Source organism: Ceratotherium simum, chromosome X (assembly GCF_057802395.1).
Source record: "Ceratotherium simum simum isolate JZ-2026a chromosome X, ASM5780239v1, whole genome shotgun sequence".
Classification (NCBI taxonomy): domain Eukaryota; kingdom Metazoa; phylum Chordata; class Mammalia; order Perissodactyla; family Rhinocerotidae; genus Ceratotherium; species Ceratotherium simum.
In genome coordinates, this window is record NC_141940.1 from 125,866,331 (window position 1) to 125,890,781 (window position 24,451).

Here is a 24,451-nt window from a genome sequence, read left to right on the forward strand (position 1 = left end):
TTATGTTGAGTAAAAAAAGCCAGTCCCCTAAAGTTACATTTTGTGTAATTCCAATGAAATGACAGAATTGTAGACATGGAGAACAAATTAGTGGCTGCCTGGGATTAAGACTCAGACGGAAGGTGGGAAGGAAGTGATTGGTTATGGAACAGAAATGTGAGGGATCCATGTGGTGGTGAGAACGTTCTATATCTTCACTGCTACTGTGCATATCGTTGTTGGGAAATTGCACTTAAGTTTTGCAAGATCTTACCATTGGGGGGATGGCCAAAGGGTACATGAGATCTCTCTCTATTAGTTTTTACACTTGAATCTGCAATTATATCAAAATAAAAAATTTAATTTAAAAAATTTAAAATTATAATAAATAGACCACCCATAAACATTCAATTTGAGTAAATGGAAGTATGGGAAAATATTTATTTTCTCTCAGGGTTATAAAAGGATATTCATTCTAAGTCCTTTCTTGACTTTGAATGTTTACCAGCAATAGCTTGACCTGGTTCCTGGCTCTGAAATATTACAATTAACAAATGGGGAAAATGTATCATTTTCTTCTCATTCTATGTAATATGTTCTTCCACATACATTTTTCTTATGATTTAGCAGGACAGAAGTTCCCTTTTAGTAGCAATGTGACAATCATTTGGAGGTCTCTTTAAGGGAAAATGGACATTAGTTTGCAGGAAGGAGCCGATGTCACGTACGTATTTGAACTCTAATTTTTAAATCGCTTTAAAACTTTGCAAATTGAAATATATTTTTTAAAAGTGCCTTTCTAAACATTTTCTTTCCTTCAAATTTTCCAAATTTCATCAATAATTTGGGAGTTTTCTCATAGCGTGTGGCTGTGTTTTATTCTGCTCCAAATCCAACAATGACATCCAATATTCTATTGGTACAAGTTACCTCTTGCCTTTTCTGTAGCGCAATACTCACAACTGTACATTTAACTTCCTTTTAGGTCTCATGGAGAAAATTATGTATCAGGTCAACACAAAAGCTTATTTGCAAGCCCGTGAGGAAGAGACTGCAGCATTTTGCATTTTTGCTTTATATGCAGGTACAAAATTATTCTCTTTGCTTAGATTAGTCAACCTTTGAAATTTGAGTCTGTTTCTTGATAAAACCATCGGATATTTGAAAAGAAAAATAAAATTTACAGAAAAGAAGAATATAAAGGGTGTATTTTTATGGGAGGAAAAAGTAATTTAATTAGCATAAAGATATTTGATTTTATCAGTTGAAAATACTAAAATGGTAGGTGAGAATGGAAAGGTTAGAGATATTCAGTCTACTCAGAGGCATTATCTTCTCTCCCATAGTCTCTTATTTTTAATTGATGTAAAATTTGGTAATATCAATGGCACCTGTGCTCCTTCTAGACATATTGTGACTACTCTTAAGTCAATACTTTTCTTAATGCTTGAAGTAATGATGGTTAATTGGTGGAATCATTGTCTATGCTTGATGGAATTTTGCACCAGACATATGACTTTATTTGGAAATAGGGTCATTGCCAATGTAATTAGTAAAATTGGGTCACACTACTGTGTGTGTGTGGAGTGCGGGGAGGCTCGAATCCATTGTGACTGGTGTCCCTATAAAAATGGGAAATGTGGACACAGACATACACCCATACAGAAGAACATCATGTAAAGACTGGAGTTATGCTGCCAGAAGCCAAGAAACTGCTAGAAGCTTGGGAGACATGTGGAATAGATCCTTTCTCAGTGCCTTCACAGGGAGCATGACCCTGCTGACACCTTGATCTCGGACACCTGGCCTCCAGAACACAGAATCTGTGGTACTTTGTTATGGTAGCCCTAGGAAATGGATACAACAACTTTGGAAAATAGTCATCGTGACCACAAGAATTGTACATGGATATCGCTTATGTGGGTGATCAGAATTTGCCACCCCAAAATGTGTCTCTTTGGCTGGATTATTTTTAAGAACAAAAGACTCAAAAAGAAACTTTGACCTTTCCCTTGACTGCCTAAAAAATTTAGGATAGAAGACCTGTTCCAGGAAGGTGCTAATACCATAGAGAGATAACTCTAGGTGTCGTAGACAGGAAGGCACTTAGCAAGGTCCATTTTTTTATCAAAGTTCTCTCTCAGGTCACATCGTCTATAGATGGCCCAGTAAACATCTGTTTACCAAACATTTGCTTTTCCATCTCTATGTGAATTGCCTTCCTCCCCTTTGAAGTCCCAAACAACTACCCCCAACATCCTCCTTTGTCTTTAGCTGAAGATGGTATTTAAGGTGGTGGCTTCAGCCATCCTGGCAAGTTACTCAGTTTTCCTGGGTTTCTCCCGTGTATACATGTCATTAAATGTGTTTGATTTTCTCCCATTTTTCTGCCTCATGTCAATCTAATTCTTAGACCATCCAGAAGGGTAGAGGAATATTCTTCTTTCCCTATACTTATCTAAAACTACATTTTCCCTAGGCAGCCTTTGTATGGGATGTGTCCTCTCTCTATATATATTAGAGTTTGTTAACCATCAGTTGAGAACCACTTGAATAGACAGACAGACTGACAGACGGGGTCATTCATGCTAAGGCAGGTTTTTCAACCTCAACTCTATTGACATTTGGGTTGGATAATTCTTTGGTGCCTGGTAGGATGTTTAGAAGCATCCCTGTGCTCTACCCACAGGATGCCGATAGCAAACCGTCCTCCCCAGACGTGACAACTAAAAATGTTTCCAGACTTTGCCACATGATCATGGTCCAAATGTAGAATTATAAAAACTATTTGCCTCATTTACATACTTTATTTAGTGCCTTATTACATTATATTAAACATATCACATTATTAAAATATTTTAAAAATAAGAACAATCAAAAGCCAGTTGGGTCAACCATGAAGAAGAACATCATCATTTCTCAAAAACGTGTAATAACAAGTTGATACATGCCTCATGCTATCTTAATTTTAAAGGCTTAAATACCTTAGATGGTTGAAATTAAGTAAGATTTTTAATTAAACATTACCTAAAGTGACCATATAATGAGAGTTTAATTTGCTTGAGAAAATGTCAATAATATCAAATTTAGCAGACTGGCCAGCCCAGTGACAAACAGATTTGAGTGACCCATGAGAAAAAGAAGGTCACTTTGGTTTGATGGTAATGTGTGACTCACAGGATTCATTTTTCTGGAGAACCCAATTTAAAATTTCATGAAAGAAGGTTTTCTGCTCCCGTGTCAAAGGCCATCACTAATGAAAGTGCATGATAGTACCTGGATAACGACTGAAATTTATAAGGCACCACTTTCAACATCTGTTTTTTTCCTTAGATTTTCATTAATTGGATGGTAAGGTATAATTTTTGGTTTCATTTCATGCTAAAAGTATACTCTGTCTATATAATTAGTAATGCATTTTTTCTTCTGTTAGCTTCATGAATAGAAAGTCATCCGATGGTGTCCTATTTTCATGTTGTTGCAATGGATGCTTTTCTTGGTGATAGAGTACAGATAAATACCAGTGTCAAAACGTGGAAGGAAAATAATACCTATTTACTTGCAGATATTCTTCCCCCTGCATTATCGTGAAAATTAGGTACAGAAAGGGTGAAAAACGACAAAGAGTTAAAAATTAGTCTTCAGTCTGTTTTTGAAGTACAAACAATCTGTGAAATTTCCAGTAGGGGCAAGAAGACTTTATCACATAGACCCACATATCCCAAAATTATGGAGCATTATCTTCAGTCTTTCCTTTTTCTAACTTTTTATATGAAGATCATACTCTATTTGCTGAGATATGATTGTTCTATACTAAGAACAGACAATCATTAAGAAGATAGCTATGTCATTATGTTTTCATTATCTTCATTCAACTGTTTACTCAAGGTTAATAACTTGTCAGATCACCCATATGAGTCAAACAGTATATTTGAATCCTCATATATTAGAAAATATGCATTCTTCAAGCAAAATCAATTCTCCACAAGGTCAGTTTCATGCAAACCATATGCCTCCTTATATATGGCTAGAAATATCAGACGTGAATTGAGTCTATACCTTTCCAATGACTTCACCTGGATAAAAGCCTTTAGATATGATTATAAAAGTCATGGAAGCAAACGAAAAATAATATATTTCCATTTTGCATTTTCACATTATTTCATTTAAGCCGGTATTGTGATTTATTTTAGAACCTGTGTCTGCAGGCTTATAATTCTTCTTAAACTGAAGGCAGTAACTATTTAGATTTCTACATCCTGCATTCAGAAGAAATCTCTCATAAAAGTAGAATTTCAACTTACACCATCTTAACTCACTTATGTGAGAAGGTGCCTTTTGTATGGTATAATGATCAATTGCAATGTGAGGAAACTTTCTCGATTTTTAACTTTACTTTCCACTTTATCTGTTAGAAGTTCTGGGATATGCCATGTGAGAGTCCCTGACACACCAAAGCTACTCCAATATTCCTTTTGTAGGAACTTTGCCCCAAGCTACCCGTCTTCACTCTTCTTGCTAAACCCACATTGTCCAACCAACCTTTGCTAAACCAAGGGTCCACCCTGCAGCCCCTGTTTCTCCAAGGTTGTCCCACACAGCCCAAGCTTCACCTATCTTCTTAGAATTTGATCAGTAAAAAGTGCTCAGAAGAAAGTAAACTTGAACCTTCTTTCATCAGCCCTAAATTATCCTTAATTATCTCACTCATTAGTAAACTTACCATAATGCTCTTTGCACATGGAAACATTGTCATAAAGGCTTGCATTAATGACTGTTATCAGTTCTCTCCTGCTACAGTTTTTATAAAATATGTACTTTCCCACATGCAAGTGTCTATATGTCTCCAAAAAGTCTACTTCTCCAGATGCCTCACCCCAAAGACTAGTATTTTGTGTCTGATATCTTGAAACCTGAGTTGTATGGGAAATGAAATGTCTCCTGTTAACACAAGTATATTTAAATGTGCACCAAAATTAAACATGGTTTACACAAGTGATTTAGCGAATGGTTAGAAACAGTGCCTTTTGTTCAAGGAAGAACTTTGAATCTAGTATCTCTGAAAAATTCACTCATATCAGTGAATATACTGTCATGAAAAATAAATGTTTTTCTAGTAATCTCCAAATGTGTTCCCATATATCATCTCTGAAATGGTCTGTTTATAGACATGAGCAGAATATTGTGATCCATTGGTTGTACATGTCTCCTCTGTGTGAGACCTGTATTTGCCAGCATGGTGCAGAGTGGATTCTGAGCTCATTGTAGACCTGAAGCAATGAAGGTTTTTAGGTGTAAGGCATAAGGAAAAGTGGTAACTCATTAACAGGTACTTACTTTGGATAAGAAAAGTATAGAGTCTTTAGGAAAACAAAAAAACAATAGCTTCACCAACTGAGGAGAAGAGGTTTCGTTTACTGGCTCAGAGGAGCTTGGAGGTGTCAAGAGTCATCTGAACCCTCCTAAATGTCCACATCCCGGAGCTAAATCCCTGTATTTTCCAATATATGGGGCAATGTTCACATAAGAGATGTGTTGAGGCTGTGAAGTCAATCCATACTCCATCTCAGCAACCTTCAGCATCAGCATCTTCTCAGATTTGTCATAAAACAGCCTGTGGCTTCAATACAAAAGCAATTCTTTGGAAGTAGGAGCTCCCTAGTCCTCTTACCATGCCTTGAGACTTAAACAAGTCTTAACACTTAAACAAGACTTAAACTTTGAACTCACAATCTTCATTCATTAGCATTAGAGAATGCAATTAAATCAATCTGTCTCACTGATCTGTCTCACTCATCCCCACCAAACATTCAAACAAAGCAGTCATGTAGTTCACCAGAGCCTTGACTTCGACCCATCCTGCGTATTATGGGCTACCAATGTACCATCCTGTTGTGACAGAGATACGCCTACTACCTTTTAGCCCACCTGAGGTGATCAACCGTCACATATTTGCATTTCTCTGACAGTGTCTTTCAGTAAGCCTCCCTGGGTACTAATTATTGCATTGGTCAGCGTTCAACGGCAGAGGAAAGAATGCATACTGGCCAAAAGTGATAGGATAAAGACCATTAAATGGCTTAAATAATCATTAGGAGAGCTAAAGAAACAAATCTTTATCTGATCTCCCAGGAATAATCCCAAAAATTACATGATAGATGCCCGCCATCAATGGAGCTGATATTCCCTCTACCGTTAGGGACCTGCTTGATACACTTTCCAAGCTGCTTGATCCAAACCATGTCATGTCTGCTATGATCTGTACCAGTATAATTGATGCCTCACATCCGCCTGTCTCATCACCTAAATCAGCTCTGGTTTCATCTCTCATGCAGGTGCATTTAATTGGAAGAATTTAAATCCGACACCAGCATGGAAGATTGTCCAGAAAAAAAGCTGATGTAGCTTTCCGGACTTGCATTAAGGAAAGAGACCTCAAAGAAGATGAGGATAAATGCTTAAAGAGGCGGTCCACGTTTTCAGCTACAAGTGGGGGTCCGTTTGGCAGTCCGTGTTAACATGTCTATTTACCCTCTGCAGTATCCAGGTGCTCATGGAAAGTGACAGTGATCTAGACTGGGATTCATCTGGTGGTGATTCCCATCACAGCTGCTATTCAGAAGCCTTCTCTTTCTCTCTTCTAGGAAACAAATCAACACAAATGCCGGCACCTGGCACCTAGTACATAGCTATGGTGCTGGCAAAGGCATTTGTTTCATTTTTTTTTTTCCTTTTGTTTATTCTCTTTACTTTATCTGGGACCCACTCAAAAATGTCTTAGCCTTTCAGATTTAGTCATCCATGCAGGCTATCATCCCTCCTTATTTTGGAGGTAAAACAAAACAGAATGTATACTCACACGCACACACACACACACACACACGCACGCACATTTTGTTTCTCCCCCCAAAACTTCTCTCATTACCCCAGTGCTGAATAAGCACATAGTTGGGTTATGAAGAGGCCCTACATTATTTGGTTGAATTAATATCAGCTCTATATTTTGAACCAAAACTAGCTGTTATCCTCCCCCCCCCCAAAACAAATTAATCTTAGTTGTATTAGCTGAACTGCAAAATATCCAAGTGCCATACGTTTTTCAGGATAAGGAATTCATCATTTTCTTTCCTTCACAAGCCAAGACAATACATTTCAAATATTTTAAAGAGAAGAAAGTGTTTTTACTTTTACCTTTTTTTTACAGAGAAATTGAGTCGAAATATGAGGCAGTCTGTGAAACTATTTGTCTGAACGAAGGTTTCATAAAACATGCTGCATTAGCAACAGCAAAAGTTTGGAAAGCTTTTTGAGTAATTCTTGACAATTTAATACCAGGTCCAGCTCCCCTTACATAGCTTTTTAAAGTCAGACATGAATCCGAGTGCTGGAAGCAATGATACCAATTAGCGAAGTTCTGTGACATGTTTTATTCTTCTTCTTAGAAAAGACAAGGGACACTGGAAATAGAAATTGGCAAGGGTAGCATTCATCACTGCTCTGCTAGTATCATTCATTTGGCCATGCACATAATTCACGGCTGTGTTGTCATTGCTGTTCTGTCCTTATAGGTTTTATGTAATAGCCTAATTTTGACCTAAATTCTGAACTGACCAGCAAAAATGTTAACCATCCAAAAAACTTAAGATGGTGTTAACCGAGCTTTTGAATTGTAACCCAGACAAAGTTGTTAGTTTGAAGAGAGTTTATACTGACTGGGATTAATTTATAATGTGTCAAAGCTACATGCGTCTGTATAGAGATATAGAACTTGTTACCAGGAGGTCTTGTCTCTTGCCTCAGATTAAACGTCCTTAGGAAGGCAAGCTGGTATTTTTAGGTGTGTTTAATTACTAATGATAGGAAAAACTTTAATTTTTTTTTCCTTCCTAATATGTCCACATTATTAGACATCGCTAGAATTTTTTTTCTTTTACTAAAGCAGCTATGTGCCACGTAAAGGAAACAGAAGCCTTAGAAAGTAACAAATGTCCACTTTTATTATTTGGGGAGTTCTGTGGAATAGTTCTAACTTGGCCATTAGACTTGGAGTGTTGGGTTAGAGAAATGAAAGAAGAAAAGAGATTACGAAGAAGGGTAGACCAAGTAGAAGACTAAAGTAGATTCAAACTTTAATTTTAATTTACTCTTAGGCAAGAATACCATTTGGGAGCTATGACTTTGCACAGAGTAATTTAGATATAATGGAAGCATACATCTTTCTGTTAAAAGGGAGCATACACAAAGCCAATGTGGCTGTTTAGGGGCTTGGAGAGTAGGAAAAGGTGGAGGGACAAGGAGGGAGACAGATATGAAGACAAGGTGGGAGTGGTGTCCCTCTAGCCCGTACGTGCAGAATGACACAAGAGCACGTGACAACAAGAAACTTGACCATCATACTGGGCATGCAAGTTGAGGCAGAAGAATGGGCCACGGACCAGAATGCCAGGAATCTGGTCCCAAGTCCAAAACAACAATAGTACAATTAGGATGATGGCACAATGAGAATGACTGGTTTTCTGCTTGAGTTTTATCCCCACTTCCTGCTGTTGGTAGAAGATTTGAAACATGTTTTTTTCCAAAACCCAATAAGTATCTGGCAAATACTGATAGATGATAGATAGATAGATAGATAGATAGATAGATAGATAGATAGATAGATAGAGATGATAGATAGATGGATGAAAGGTTAGATAGATGATTGATAGATGGACAGATAGATAGGTGATAGATGTTAGGTGGATAGATAGAGATAGATGATAGATAGATTGATGGGTTATAGATTAGATAGGTGATTGATAGATGGATAGATAGATAGATACATAGATAAATAGATAGATGATAGATAGAAACAGGCAGACAGGCAGACAATAAACATAGATATTGATAACTATCTATCTATATAGATAGAGAGATAGTGATAACTATATGTATGTATATAAAATGAATGTCTCCAATAAAGGAATTATCTCTTTATAGCTCTAGCAATAAGAAAGACGATGATTATAATACAGGTGGAGAAATGGATTTGTGGCTAGAAACAATTAATCTAAATATCAATCTACATACCACACAAGTGACTTCACCTCTGTGAGTCCTGATGCAATTAAGATCCATGGTCTTTGAATTCTGGGATCCAGAGAACTCAAAGTCCAATGACCAACTGAAGGGAAAAACGGATTCTATATTTAAAAATATATATTGATTTTTTTATCCAACAATAAAATACAAATAACTGCTAAAATCTGGCTCTTAATGAATCCCCAAAATTCAGTTATTATGTTTTTTAAAAGAAGAGTATTTGCTCCAAACTGGCTACTTACCGAGTGATTTAATAAGGCCTTTGCATTGTGATACAACATGTGAGAAAGCAACAGAAACATTTGTAACAGTACATTTATGGAGGGTCAACTGAGTTCCAGACGTCGCTGATTTGATAGGGAAAAAGAAAAATATTGTGGTGTGATGGCTTTCTCACCTCTGATAATTCAGTGAGCAAAAGCACCAAAGGAAAAAAAAAACCAAATACATAGACATCCTTTATGGAAATAAATCTGATAATGAATTTATTTGGAATCGCTCTGTCCCAGGAAACTTAGGAAAATTATGACTGATCCTCAGTCAGAAATGCTCCAGATAGAATAATTTCATAAACCTTCAGGTCAACTATTTTTATTAATTTAAATCAAGTGAAAAACTTATTACTTGCATTTTAATTTTAAATTAGCTTACTTTGCTTGTAAATGTAAATGAATTAACTCTAAGTAATTACATAAAATATGAGTGTGTATTATTACAGAAATTAAAAGGAAGCACTTGGGAACATTTAAAACAAATTAGAAATACATGAGAATGAAATTGTCCCCCAGATTCTTTTGTTCTTTCAAGTATTGATGATTGACTTTCAAGTAAGACATCAATATTTCTCTAAAATGGTACACAATTTTATTTTTTGATGATTTGATTTTGTTTTGTTTTGTTTTCTTGTTTATTAGAGAAGTTCCAAACATAGATTTTTTTTGTTTTTCAAACTGGTTTTAAATGTTTGCCCTAAACTGCCACTCAAGAGACTAACTCCTAACCCTCCCTAGAAGAAATGTCATTCATTGTTCTACTCAGATTGAATTTTAAACCCTATATGTTTTTTTCAAATTATTTTATTGAGGTTATATTGGCTTATAACATGGTGTAAATTTCAGGTGTACCTTATTTATATGTCAGTTTCTGTACAGACTGTATCATGTTCACAACCAATAGTCTAGTTTTTATCCACCACTGTACACGTGTCCCTTTACCCCTTTCACCCTCCTCCAAACCCCTTCTCTTCTGGCAACCACGAATCTGTTCTCGTTATCTATGTGTTTATTTGTTTATATTCCACATATGAGTGAAATCATATGGTATTTGTCTTTCTCTGTCAACTTATTTTGTTTAGCATAATGCTGTCAATGTCCATCCATGTTGTTGCAAAAGACATAATTTTGTCTTTTTTTATGGCTGAGTAGTATTCCATTGCCTATATATAACACATCTTCTTTATCCATTCATCCATTGATGGACACTTGCTTCCATATCTTTGCTATTGTAAATAAGGCTGCAATGAACATAGGGGTGCATAAATTTTTGGATTATTGATATCACATTCTTTGGATAAACACCCAGGAGTGGAATAGCTGGATCATATGGTATTTCTATTTTTAATTTTTTGAGAAATCTCCATACTGTTTTCCATAGTGGCTGCACCAGTTTGCATTCCCACCAGCAGTATATGAGGGTTTTCTTTTCTCCATATCCTCTCCAACACTTGTTATTTCTTGCCTTGTTAATTATAGCCATTTTGACGAGTGTGAGGTAATATCTCATTGTAGTTGTGATTTTCATTTCCCTAATAATTAATGATGTTGAATATCTTTTTCATGTGCATGTCTTCCATCTGTACATCTTCTTTGGAAAAATGTCTGTTCATATCCTCTGCCCATTTTTTGATTGGGTTGTTCACTTTGTTGTTGTTGAATTATATGAGTTCTTTATATATTTTGGAAATTAGCCCCTTGTTGGATGTAAGATTTGCAAATGTTTTCTCCCAGCTGGTGGGTTGTCTTTTCATTTTGTTGATGGTTTCCTTTGCCGTGCAGAAGCTTTTTAGTCTGATATAGTCCCATTTGTTTATTTTTTTTATTTTGTTTCCCTTGCCTGAGTGGACATGGTATTTGAAAAGATGCTGCTAAGACCCATGTCAAAGAGTGTACTGCCTGTGTTTTCTTCTAAGAGTTTCATGGTTTCAGGTCTTACATGCAAGTCTTTAATCCACTTCGAGTTAATTTTTTTGTATGGTGAAAGATAATGGTCTACTTTCATTCTTTTGCGCATGGCTGTCCAGTTTTCCCAACACCATTTACTGAACAGACTTTCCTTTCTCCAGTGTATGTTCTTGACTCCTTTGTTGAAGATTAGCTTTACATAGATGTGTGATCTTATTTCTGGGCTCTCAGTTCTGTTCCATTGATCTATATGTCTGTTTCTATGCCAGGACCGTGCTGTTTTGCTTGCTATAGCTTTGTAGTATATTTTGAAATCAAAGAGTGTGATACCTCCAACTTTATTCTTTTTTCTCAGGATTGTTTTGGTTTGGGAGTCTTTTGTTTTTCCATATATATTTTAGGATTCTTTGTTCTAGTTCAGTGAAGAATATCATTGGGATTCTGATTGAGATTGCATTGAATTTGTAAATCACTTTAGGTAGTATGGACATTTTAACTATGTTTATTCTTCCAATCTATGAACACAGAATAGCTTTCCATTTCTTTATGCTTTCTGCAATTTCTTTCAATAATGTCTTATAGTTTTCAGTGTATAGGTCTTTCACTTCCTTGGTTAAATTCCCCTTACAAGTGTTGTGATTGTAAGTGGAATTATATTTCTGATTTCTCTTTCTGCTGGCTTGTTATTAGTGTATAGAAAAGGAACTGACTTCTGTATGTTGATTTTGTACCCTGCAACTTTACTGTATTTGTTAATTATTTCTAATAGTTTTTTTCTGGATTCTTTAGGGTTTTCTATATATAGAATCATGTTATCTGCAAATAGTAACAGTTTTATTTCTTCCTTTCCAATTTGGATCCTTTTTATTTCTTTTTCTTGCCTAATTGGTCTGGCCAAGACTTCCAGTACTATGTGGAATAAGAGTGGCGAGAGTGAGCACCCTTGTCTTGTTCCTGTTGTCAGAGGGATTGCTTTCTGTTTTCTCCATCAAGTATGATGTTGGCTGTGGGTTTGTCATATACAGCCTTTATTATGTTGAAATACTTTCCTTCTATTCTCATTTTATTGAGGGACTTTTTAATCATAAATTGATGTCGGATCTTGTCAAATGCTTTCTCTGTGTCTACTGAGATGATCATGTGATTTTTATTCTTCATTTTGTTAATGTGGTGTATCACATTGATTGATTTGTTGATGTTGAACCATCCCTGCATCCCTGGAATAAATCCCACTTGATTGTGTGTATGATCCTTTTACTGTATTGCTGTATTCGATTTGCTAATATTTTATTGAGGATTTTTGCATCTGCGTTCATCAGAATATTGGTCTGTAATTTTCCTTTTTTGTGTTGTCCTTGTCTGTTTTTGGTATTAGGGTAATGTTGGCCTTGTAAAATGAATTAGGAAGTGTTCTATCCTCTTCCATTTTTCAGAAGAATTTGAGAAGGATAGGTATTAAATCTTCTTTGAACACTTGGTAGAATTCTCCAGAGAAGCCATCTGGTCCTGGACTTTTGTTTTGGGGGAGGTTTTTGATTGCAGTTTCAATCTTTTTACGTGTGATTGGTGTATTCAAATTCTCCATTTCTTCTTGATTTAGTTTTGGGAGGTTGTATGATTCTAAGAATTTATCCATTTCTTTCAGGTTATCCAATTTGTTGGTGTATAGATGTTCATAGTATTCTCTTATAATCCTTTGTATTTCTGTGGAGTCTGTTGTAATTTCTCCTCTTTCATTTCTGATTTTGTTTATTTGAGTCTTTTCTCTTTTTTTCTTAGTGAGTCTGGCTAAGGGTTTGTCAATTTTGTGTATCTTCTCAAAGAACCAGCTTTTAGTTTCATTGATACTTTCCATCTTGATTTCATTTATTTCTGCTCTGATTTTTATTATTTCCTTCCTTCTACTGACTTTGGGCTTTGTTTGTTCTTTTTCTAGTTCTGTTAGGCCTGTATTACTATAAACTTCCCTCTTAGTACCACTTATGCTGCATCCTATAAGTTTTAGTATTTTGTGTTTTCATTTTCATTTGTCTCACAGTATTTTTTGATTTCTCCTTTGATTTCTTCATTAATCAAATCATTGTTCAGTAGAAAGTTGTTTAGTCTCCACATATTTGTGAGTTTCCCAGCTTTTTTCTCTCAGTTGTTTTCTAGTTTCATAACATTGTGGTTGGAAAAGATGCTTGATATGATTTCAATCTTCTTAAATTTATTGAGGCTTCCTTTGTTTCCCAACATATGGTCTATCTTTGAGAATGTTCCATGTGCACTTGAGAAGAATGTGTATTCTGCTGTTTTTGGATAGAATGTTCTGTGTATATCTATTAAGTCTATTTGGTCTAGTGTTTCATTTAAGACCTCTGTTTCCTTATTGACATTCTGTCTGGATGATCTACCCATTGATGTAAGTGAGGTGTTAAGGTCCCCTGCTATTATTGTACTGCAGTCAATTTCTCCCTTTAGGTCTGTTAACAGTTGCTTTATATACTTTGTGTTCCTGTGTTAGATGCTTATACATCAATGTGCTATGTCTTCCTGGTGGAATGTCCTTTTTATCTTTATATAATGTTCATCTTTTTCTCTTACCTGTTTTGTCTTGAAGTCTGTCTGATATAAGTATGGCTACACCCACTTTCTTTAGGTTGCCATTTGCTTGGTGTATCATCTTCCATCCCTTCGCTCTGAGCCTGTATTTGTCTTTAGAGCTGAGACGTGTTTCCTGGAGGCAGCATTTTGTTGGATCTTGTTTTTTAATCCATCCAGCTGCTCTGTGTCTTTTGATTGGTGAATTCGATCAATTTTCATTTAGAATGATTATTTATATACAGGGGCTTAATATTGTCATTTTATCTTTTGTTTTCCAGTTGTTCTATATTTCCATTTTTTCTTTTTTCCTTTTATTTCTAACTGCTATTTCAGTTTGGTGGTTTTCTGTGATGTTTCTGTCAGTTTTGTCTTTATTTAAGATGTGTGACTCTGCTGTGACTTTTTGTTTTTGGTTACCATGAGGTTTCTATAAAAGATCTCAAAGATGAGATAGTCCTTTTTCTCTCATATTTCCATAAGCCTACACAGGTTCCATCCTTTCCCTCTTCCTCTTTTATGTTTTTCTTGTTACAAATTATTCTCTTTTTGTGTTGTGAGTTTGTGATCAAATTGAAGTGATTATAGTTATTTTTGATGCCTTCTTTCCCTTTATCCTTCATGTTATAGTTAAGTGTTTACTAACTTATTCTGATAAAAGCTGCAATTTTCTGATTTTTTTCTGTCTACCTCCTTTCTCAAAACTTTGTAAAGATTTGTCTTTTTGTTTCAGGTAGGAGGGCTCCTTTCAACATTTCTTGTAAGCCAGGTTTAATGGCAATGAACTCCCTCAGCTTTTGTTTGTCAGGGAAATCTTTTATTTCTCCATCATATCAGAAGGATAATTTTGCATATCAGCAGGAATATTCTTGGCTGATTGTTTTTGTCTTTCAATATTTTGAATATATCATTCCACTATCTCCTAGCCTGTGGAGTTTCTGCTGAGAAATCTGCTGATAGCCTGTTGGGGAGTTCCTTTGTAGGTTATTTTCTTCTCTCTTGCTGCTCTTAATATTTTTTCTTTGTCATTGACTTTTGACAGTTTTAATATTATACACCTTGGAGAAGGTCTTTTTGCATTGAGGTAATTAGGAGTTCTATTAGCTTCAGGCACTTGCAAGTGCATTTCCGTCCCCAGGTTTGAGAAGTCCTCAGCTATTATTTCTTTGAACAAGCTCTCTGTTCCTTTCTCCCTCTTTTCTCCTTCTGGGATACCTGTAATCCTTATGTTACTTTTCCTAATTGAGTCAGATATGTCTCAAAGAATTTCTTCATTTTTTGAAAAATCTTAGTTCTCTCTCCTCTTCCACCTGAATCACTTCTAGATTTCTATCTTTGAGCTCACTAATTCTCTCTTCCATATGTCTGTTCTATTTTTAATGCTTTCTACATTATTTTTAATCTCATTAATTGTGTTCTTCATCTCCAGTATTTTGCTTTGTTTTTTTTTTTGCTTCAGAGTTTCAATCTCTTTGGGGAAGTACTCCTTCTGTTCATTAATTTTACTCCTGAGCTCATTGAACTGTCTTGCTGAGTTTTCTTGTAACTCATTGAGTTTCTTTATGACAGCTGCTATGAATTCTCAGTTAGATTGTAATCATCTGTGATTTCGTGTTTGGTTTCTGGAGAGTTGGCATTCTCTTTCTGTTCTGCTCTATTATTGTAGTTCTTCATGGTACTTGATGAAGTGATCCTCTGTGGTGCATTTGTGTAGTAACCACATTTCTTATTTGGGTATGGCTTTGGTTACTCTGATTCTGAGCAGCTTCTGGTTGTATTTGAGAGCCTGCACCTTCCACCTCCCACTGCCTCTGCTAGAGGCATCATTAGTACCCTCCTTTTGTCACTTTTGCCTCTGAAATTGCTGGTGCCTTGCTGCTCATTATGTCACTGCAGTCTCAGGTGTTGCCACTGGGCTCACCAGGCTGCGAGCACTTCTCCCACTTCCAGGGTCACTTTGGTCTCATGTTCCCAGACTGGCTCTCCACCGGCTCAGGTGCTGCTGCCCCATGCACCACCTGTGCTACTGGTCCTGGATTATCTGAGGGTGCTGGCAGTATTGCTACCAGGGGCACTGGGTTCACAAGTGTTACTGTTGCTGTCAGGGGCTAATAAACCCTGTATAGAAATGTTTTATTCTAACGGTTGTGTTTGGGTAGTGTTTTCTTGATAGACTATACCTAAGTAGAAATAAACCTGTATATATTTATGTGTGCATGCATGTATAGTATAGTATGTATGTATAGTACCTACACAATATGAAAAATGCTGTTCTCATATTTTAGTGAAGATGTTTTTTCTTTAAATATACAATATGTTTTTACTGATATCTTTTTTTTAGGCATACAGAAGAAAACTTGGAGCATTAGGAATTAAGGTAAATTATTATAAATTACTGAGAGCTTTTTGTTTGTTTGTTTAAAACATATCTGTTCAACATTTTGGAGTTTCTTTTCTATTTTTTAAACCATTTTATTGAGATGTTATACATACAAAAAGCTGTACATTTTTTTTTTCCAGAGGAAGACTAGCCCTAAGCTAACATCTGTGACAATTTTACTCTACTTTATACATGAGTAACCACCACAGCATGGCTGACAAGTGGTGTAGGTCTGCACCCAGGATCCAAACCCACAAACCTGGGCTGCCATAGCAGAGTGTGCCAAACTCTACCATTAGGCCATGGGGATGGCCCAAACCTGTACATATTTAATATATCCAATTTGGTGGATTTGGAGATAAGTATATACTCATGAAACCATCACCACAATCTATGCTCTGAACATGTCCATCATTTCCAAAAGTTTCCTTCCACCTAATTTATTATTATTATTACTCTTTTGTGATAAGAACACTTAGCATAGGATGTACCCTCTTAGCAAGTTTATTGAAATAAACTGGACACAGAGGACAAATACTGCCTGGTACCACTCATATGAGGAATCCGGAATAGACAAACTCACAGAAGCAGAGAGTGGAATGGTGATTGCCAGGGGCTGGACAATGAGCAGGTGTTGGTCAAAGAGTACACTGGTTCAGTTATGCAAGGTCCATAAGTCCTAGAGATCTATGGACAGCATAGAGCGTATAGTTAGCAAAACTGCATTGTCTACTTCAAAATTTACCAGCATTTATTTTTTCATTGAAATAATTCTTCTCACTTCTGGCCATTGAAACAATTGAGTGAATGTCAGTTAATTGATTCATGAAGGAAAACTTAGTTCATTTAATGTTATTGAAAACCGATCTTGTGATTAATGGTCATTTAAGAACATTTTTCCCTGAGTTAGGAGTAAAAGGTGTAATGTGAAGTTTCAGTGACAAATGGTATGGTTGAACAAGTTAAAACTTTTTTTGTAGATTGATACTAACTCTAAGGTGTTTTGCAAAGTATGATAATGAATTCAGCAAAGTTAGAGGGAAAAAATATGTCTTTTACTGTTGTGTGACTAAAATAAGAACTCCAACTGTGATTTGTTATATCATAAAATATTTATTCTACTTACAGTCAGTTCTCATCTTTTCACCTAGACTTTTGGTATTTTATACTTCCTACTAACAGAAATAAATTTCTTGCTGCCAAACAACTTATTCTAGTTACTTTTCTTTTCATTAAGCACTAAATATGATTTTATCCCTAAGAAATACATCTTCGTGTAATACAGTTATTGGTTTAATAATTACATTTTAAAATGTAAGTATGTATTATGTTGTATTGAGTAAGTGATTACAGGTATTTTATAATTAAAGCATTTTTTATTTATTAAAGAATTATGTATACTAACTATATTTATGTTGTATAGATCAAAGAGGTACCATTATTAATTGTAACAAAACAATGCAGAAGAACATTTTCTAACAAAGCACTTTATGTCAGAGGAAATAAAACAAATATAAACAGTGTGATCTATATAATTTGTTAAGAATTAATATGGTAGCTTTCATCGATTGTTTCTCACTTGCCACACATTTTACTTAATTCTTGTATATGTTAGTCCATTCAATTGTCACAACTTTAGGAAGTAGGTGTTATTGTTATTCCTATATCGTGGTTAAGAAATCATGAACCAGAGTGACTTTGCATTCGTGCCTGAGCTCACTGAACTTCCTAGCAGCAGAATTGAATAGAGAACTACATTTAGGAAGAAGGGATGTTCTCAAGCCACACAGTAATTCTTTGGCTCTTTCTAACTCTCTGCCACCTCCTGATTAATCCAATCTGTATTTCACGAGGTCACCATTTTTCTTTAACTTAAGAATATTCAATAAGTGTTAATTATTAAGAATAATATTAGAGATGATGACCATGTTATAAAGAGCAGTTATCTAGTTTTTTTAAAATGGTACTTTTAAAAATGGATCCCTGGTGCGCACCGATGCACCACTTGTCAGGCCATGCTGTGGTGGTGTCCCACATAAAGTGGGGGAAAATTGGCATGGATGTTAGCTCAGGGCAAGTCTTCCTCAGCAAAAAGAGGAGGATTGGCATGGATGTTATCTCAAGGCTTATCTTCCTCACAAAAAAAAAAACAAAAAACACAAGCATTAGACTAAAATAATCTTAATACAATGTCCTAGTCATATTTTAAGTTTTTTTTTTTCCTTCTATTGGTATGAAATCAGGAGAGATATTCTTGAATTAGGCAATATTAATCACATTTTAAGAATAAAAATGATGAACAGATAGTACAACAAAAGTTCTACATGTGAAGTTTGGATTCAAATTATAAGTACAAGCATACTTGTTATTAGAGTCATTTGGAGTTTTGAATATGAATCGAATACAAAATGATAACTACAATTATTAATAATATAATAATTAATACAATAATAATAATATTACAATATGATATTAATAAGTAAAAATGTTTTCCCTTTTTTCTTACATTCAATAGAGTTTAAACTAATAAGTACACCAGTGTTCATTTTCAGAGTTGTTTAGAAAATGAAATTTGAAAACAATCGGAATAAAGAATTACACCATTGTTACTTTGAATTTGAACACACAAACACACTCATATCTGTTAATGGAGTTATATATATTTTCAATTACAAATGGGTATAGTAACAAATAAGTATGCCAGTGTTATGTGCAATTGAGACTAGTAAGTGCATAAGTGCTTATATGGAGATATTTTGATTTTTAAATTTGAACTTGAATAAATAAGTACTAGTGTTATTTGCCACTTGGGCTAGATGCACTAGAACTTGTATTAGGAGTAACTTTCTATTTGAATAGAAATTGGAACTAAGTTCATTTGTGTTTTTGGAAATTAATCAAAGAAGAACATGGATGTTATTTGGAAATCTGAGTGTGCATTGTAATTTGAATCAAGTATATCATTGTCATTTGGAATTTAAGCCATCAAGTGTATTGTTTTGGGAGATATTTAGCTTTTAAATTTTGAACAAATGAAAAAGTTTTTTATAAAATTTGAAATAATAAATGTACTAGTATTTGTAATCAAAGTTATTTGGATTTTGGAAGTTGACTTATAATTTGAAATAATAAGTAAAGCAATGTTATTTCAGATTAGAATCTATAGGTCACTTACTGTTATTTGACAATGTGAATAAGCGTATCAGTGTTATCTGGAATTTGAATTAAGTGCAGCAGTACTTTTTATAAGAGATATTTGAATATTGGAATTGACTTGAAATATGAGTTAATTAGTAGATTAGTGTTGTTTGGAATTGAAATTAATATATGTACCAGTCCTTTACATAGTCTTACTTGTATTTTTGAATTTTAGTTGGGAATTAAACTGACGTATATTAGTCATTTAGAAATGTGAATTTGCATTTGAAACAAATTGAATTCAAATCAGTAAGTTTATTTAGTGTTATTTAGAATTTGAGGCAGTAAGTGCACAACTGTGTGTTATCGGATTTATATGTATTATGGAATTTGAACTGAAATTTGAGCTAATAATTAACCAGTGTTATTTACATTTAGAACTAATAAGTGTAGGAGCATTTGTTATTGGTGTTTCTTGGACTTTTCATTTCAGCTGGAAATTTCAATTAGAAGTGCCAAACTGTTATTTGGAATGTGAAATTTACATTATAATTAAATCAATAAATATACCAGTGTTATTTATAATTAATGTGAATAAGTACACCAGGGCTGCTCAGGATTTGATTTGGGGATATGAATTGAAATTTCAAGGAAATGTACACCAGTATTAATCAGGATTTGAAATAATACATCCACCCCACAGTGCTTATTATCAAATTTATTTGAATTTTAAAATAGTAATTATAACTAGAACTAATAGATAAAACAAAAGCATTTGGAATTTGAGCTAAGTGCACCAGTTTTTTGTTTTATATGTTTGCTTGTTTTTAATTTTTTGGTTTGGGGAAGTTGAATTAGAATTTGAACGCATAAATAGAGCACAATCATTTTTAATTTCACCTAATCAATGTACTAGTATGCTTTATCAGAATTAACTAGTAAGTAAACCATTGTTATTTGGAATTTGATCTAATAAGGAAATTAATGTTATCTGAAATTTGAGTATATATACTAGTGTTGTATGGAATTTGAATGGACAAGTGGAATAATGTGTATTATTGGAAAAGTTTGTATATTGGAATTTTAATTGAAATTTGAGCTGATAATTACACCACTGTTTGGTGTTGGGTCTGTCCTTGTTATGGATGTTATTTGGATTTGAGAATTTAAATTAGAACTTGGGTTGGTAAGAGGACCAGTGTTGTGAGGAATTTAATCAGAGATTTCTCAGAATTTGGAATTCAAACTGAAAATTAATCTCATAATTAGAACAAATACTAGTAAGTACACCAGTGTTACATTAATTATTAGTTAGTAAGTTCATCACTACTTGTTATCCTTTTTTTTTTTAATTTTAATTGGAATTTGAACTGATAATTATACCAGGGTTATTTGGAATTAGAACAAATAACTTTACCAATACTTATCATCGCTGCTATTTGGATTTGGGACAACGAATTGGAACTTGAATTCATAAGACCACCAGTGTTATTTACAATTTGAGTCAATAATTATGCCATTGCTTGGAATCAGAGATATTTGGATATTCCAGTTAGAGTATAAAGTAATAAGCTCATCAGGGCTAATTAAAATTTGAACCTAGTACCTTTGTCTATGCTTGTGGTTAGACTATTTACACTTTGCAATTGAAATGGCATTTGAGTTATAAGTCCATCTGAGCTTGTTATTGAAGTTGCTTGCATATTGGCATATGATCTAATATGTACATTGGTGTTATCTGAAATTCGAAGTAATAAATGCATCAATTCTCATAATCAGTTTTACTTGCATTTTAGAAGAGGAATTGAGATATGAATTAATAAGTAAGTCAGTCTCATTTGGGCTTTGAACTTACAAGTAAACTATTGTAGTTTGGAATATAAATATAGATGCGTGTGTTCTTTGAAATCTTGTAATACTTAGGTATTGAAATTTGAGTTGAAATACGGACTAGTAAACACATAGGTGCTATTTGGAATTTGAACACCAGGTCACCAATGATTGTTATCATAGTTCTTTGAATTTGCTCTATTGGTCACAATTTAAACTCATAATTCTATTGGTATTATTTGGAATTCCAAGTAATAAGTGTCCTAGTGCAGGTTTTGGATCTGTTTGGATTATAGAATTGGATTTAGAATTGATAAGACCACCAGTGTTTCTTGTTATTTGAACTAATATGTACACCAGTGATTGTTACAGGAGTTATTAAAATACTGGTGATGGAAATGGAATGTGAATACAGCTATACATCAGTACATTATTTTGAATTTGAACTAATAATTGCAACAGTGTGTGTTATCAAAGATATTAGATTCTGGATTTTAAATGAATTAAAACTAAGAATTATACCAGTGTTATTTGAAATTGGGACTAATAATAGTTCAAGTGCTTGGTACCAATGCAATTTGTATTTCAGAATTTGAATTGCAACTTGAATTAATGAGACCACAAGTGCTATTTGCAATTTAAGGTAATAAATGCATTAGTGTTGGTTATGGATAAATTAAGATGTAAATAGAAATTAGAATCAGAACATAAATTAATAAGTACAATAGTGCTATTTGGAATGGAAAGTTGTAAGAGTACCAGTATTCTCAATGTTATTTGGATCTTGGAATTTGAATTGGAAATGGAAATAATAAACACACTAGTATTATTGGGAATATTTAATTAGCACTATAATTTGATCCAGTAAGTACACTGGCATTATTTAGAATTTGAGTGAGTTAGTGTATCAGTGCTTGCTAATTGGGTTATTCAAGATTTGAAATTTGAAATAAGTGTCTCAATTTTACTTGGAATTTGAACTAATAAATCCACCAGATTACTGATTTTCAGATGTATTTGTTATTCAGACTTTGATTTGGACTCCCTGAATATACATAGTGTTATTGGGAATTTGAATGAAAAGTACACGTCTGCTTGTTACGGGAGAGTTCTCATTTTGTGCAATAATTCCCTACTGCACTAGCTCTTGTAAAATTTTTACCTAATGAAATTAATTTTATTTCTTTATAGCATCAACTCTTCCAGACCATCCATTTCACTGTTTCTACGAGTCAGCTTCTGTAGGACTGATAGGTGTCTAAACATTGACATCATATTACAAATCAACTTCAAGTCTTGTCAAAAAAGCAAGATTTTATTAAGACTTTAAAAGTGATACTAGGGTATTTGAATTTCATGTAAAATCATCAACAGATGAGAAACCTGGGAATTCAACCACCAATTAATAATAGGAAGTGGGGATGTGATCAAATGGGAAGCTCAACTAGAAAGTTTGAGAACTCAAAGGATTAAGAGAGAGACTTTTGGAAGAGTATTGGAAAGTCATTTTTCATTTTATGTTACAACCAAACAGATTCTTATGTTATCCTATGGAAAGGCACACAGAGATTGAAGAGTGTTTCATCATTCTAGCTGACCTGGAGACGAACTGAAGCTATCAAAAATGGAGTCTCTCATGTAACCACGTACCCGCAATTACCATGACTTCAATGACGTCAATTATAAGGAAAACCCGTTCATTTTCATACATACTTTTATTTTTCTAGAACAATTCTAATTTGTAAACATTTTACTTTGGGATGGTAGGCTAACATTCTCAGAGGGTGCATTTTGAGTGGTCTTTTTATTATTATTATTATTACTGATGTCAATAGTTTATAACATTGTGACATTCCAGTTGTACAAATTCTAGTGAACAGCTCAGTTGGATGTGGTACCACTGAGAAAACAAAACTTTGTTCACTGAATAAATAGACTATTCACACCTATCCAGACTAAATTTCAAAAGTTGAAAATTATTAGTTTTATAGACAAATATCTTGCAAAAACACAGTGTGGATTATTCTCCCCCAAACAGTATCTTGAATACTGTTTTAGATAGATGCCATTTACAGTGTGCATTATTTGACATATGTTAGTGGCAATTTGACATTCATTTCAAATTATTAATTGCCATTGATGGTGCTCAGGTCAAGCTACCCCAGGAGGCACCACTCTGGTATGCGGATTATTTCGAGCTGAAGAAAATAAGGACTCAGAGAACTCAGGAAGAATATTTGAGTTTCCCCTCCCAAACTGCCTAAAGAATTTAAAACAAAAGATGTGTTTCAGGAAGGAGTTATTATCATTATGGCTGTAAAGATAATGTAGGATAGAGGTTACAATAGGAAAGGCACCAAGCCCCTTTTATCAAAAACTCTATCTCTCCTTGACCATATTATCTATAGATGACCCTGAGAAGAGTTGTCAGGCAAACATTTGCATTTCTATCTCCATGTGAGTTGCCTTCTTGCCCTCTGAGGTCCCAGACCACTACTCACCCCCAACACCTTCCTCGCCTTTAGCTACAATACTTAAGCGGGCAGCTTAGACAGAGGGATGAGTTGCTCATTTCTGAGTTTCTCTCGAGTATACATGTTATTAAACTTGGTATTATTTTCTCCTGCTAACCTGTCTTGTTCATTATTTGGCCAGCCATAAGAACCTTAAGGAAAAGGGCAGAGGGACATTCTCCCTCTCTCCCGACACCATTCATATTCATATATATCCTTAAAATAAGCAGGGGGAGATATTTCCAGCTTTCTCAAATCTATTTACAGCAGAATTACTTTAAAAACAGATTTTGAAAGAACAGGAGTAGCCCTGTTTTAATGTTCTCTCCTTCTGAAAAGCAACTCATTTATGGGTAGATTAATTTGTTTAATGTATTTTAAGAAAGACACAATTGCTCATGTCATAAAAGGCAAATCGTTCATTTCACAATCATGCTAATGATTCTTGGCAACTAAAAGCTTATCAACACTGAAATTTCTTCTCAGCCTAAGAGTTCGTCATGATTCAGAGATGGAAAATATAATGAACAAAATACAATATATGGAATAATTTTCTATAGCAAACATAATGATGTTAAAATATAAAAAAATATTACATGAAAACAAAAAAATCTATAGTCACATTTAAATATAAATTATCTTCTATTTCCTTTTCTGGATTTACTCCTGTGGTCTATTTTATTATAATTGGTAATGTTATTTATTTAGTAAATATCTATTAGGTGTCTTAATACGTGCCAGATACTGAGCTAAACAAGAGAAAAGCCAAG